This window comes from Microtus pennsylvanicus, chromosome 4 (genome assembly GCF_037038515.1).
Source record: "Microtus pennsylvanicus isolate mMicPen1 chromosome 4, mMicPen1.hap1, whole genome shotgun sequence".
Taxonomy (NCBI): domain Eukaryota; kingdom Metazoa; phylum Chordata; class Mammalia; order Rodentia; family Cricetidae; genus Microtus; species Microtus pennsylvanicus.
The window spans coordinates 90,475,774-90,477,148 of NC_134582.1; the positions used below are offsets into that span (position 1 = coordinate 90,475,774).

At 44.4% G+C, this 1,375-nt stretch overlaps 1 non-coding gene across 1 annotated transcript; it reads left to right on the top strand.

Moving 5' to 3' along the window:
- The first annotated feature begins 355 nt into the window (after positions 1-355).
- LOC142849150 (U6 spliceosomal RNA) lies at positions 356-462 on the top strand. The gene has a single exon (XR_012910546.1). It is a non-coding gene; the product is annotated as a U6 spliceosomal RNA (small nuclear RNA).
- Positions 463-1,375: the final 913 nt, after the last annotated feature.

Here is a 1,375-nt window from a genome sequence, read left to right on the forward strand (position 1 = left end):
GATACCCCTGCCAGCTCCCCTGGTTCCCTGCCTCATGATAGTAACTGGCATAATCATTACCATCTGGAGAGAGGGTGTCTCTCTTGATGGCCTAGTCAACAGTTGGAATTCTGGGTAGGATGCTTTAGTGAGGGGTACAAAGGAACTGATGTCCTTTGGAGAAGTCTGTTCTCACTCCTTGTCCACCTTGCTCTGCTCGGGTGCCAGCTGTCCAAAGTTTTCAAATTCTATAACTCAATTTCATATAAAGCAACTTGCCTCCTACCCTGCCTTTCTGTGCCCAGTCAGAGGCTCAGATCATGGAAGCTCCATACCAACCTTGGGTTGCTTAAGCAACTTAAAAGTCTCAAGCCTGGTGTTCACTTCAGCAGCATATATATTAAAATTGGAATGATACAGAGAAGATTAGCATGACCCCTGTGCAAGGATGACACACAAATTTGTGAAGCATTCCATATTTTAAAAATAAGAAGTCTCAAGCCTGCAAGTCTAGTGTGCCGCTCAGGCTGTGATGAGTGAGCAGTGACCCCAACAACCGGTGTCTATGATGTACTGTGAAGTGTTCTTATGAATCTCTTGGATGGGCTATCCCAGAACTACCATGACAACAGTTGCTGTCTCCTGAGTATCCTCACGGTAGGTCTTATCCTACCATCTTTTCTATTATCTTCATTTTTTTTATTTTTGAGGCATATTCTCACTATGTAGTCCACACTGGCCTCAAGCTCATCGTGTTGTGGAAGCTAGCCATAAGCTTCTTCTCTTTCTGCTTCAGTCTTCTGAATGCCAAATGCAGCCATATCCCACCATATCAATACTATCCCCATCTTAAAGATGAAGACATGAGAACCTCAAGGAGGTGGTTGTTTAACTGTGCCCTCTATCGCTTTTCTAAGAGAATAATAGCCTTGCCTTCGGAAGTGAAGATCCAGCCATAGGCCATCAGTTGCCTTCAAAGAGTTTCCTATTAAAAATTGCAATGAAGACTGGGGCTCAAAGTCCATTCTTCCTATTTCTTTAATTAATTTATTACCATCCTGTGTATGTGGTGTTTGTGCATATATGTATGGGCACATGCTCGCCATAGTGTGTGTGCATGTGTGCGTGTGTGCATGTGTGCGTGTGTGTGTGTGCGTGTGTGCATGTGTGCATGTGTGCGTGTGTGCGTGCGTGTGTGTAGGTCAGAGGATAACTTTGTGTGGTGGGTTTTCCAAGGTTTCAGGAGCCAAAGTCAGGCATTCAGGCTTGCACACAAGTACCTTTACCTACTGAGACATCTAACAGGCCTCATTCATGTGGTCTAAATTATAGAGATGGATAATGAAGCTCTTTTAGCTTCCATCAGTGTGTTTACAAGGGCTGTATGTGCCCCTGG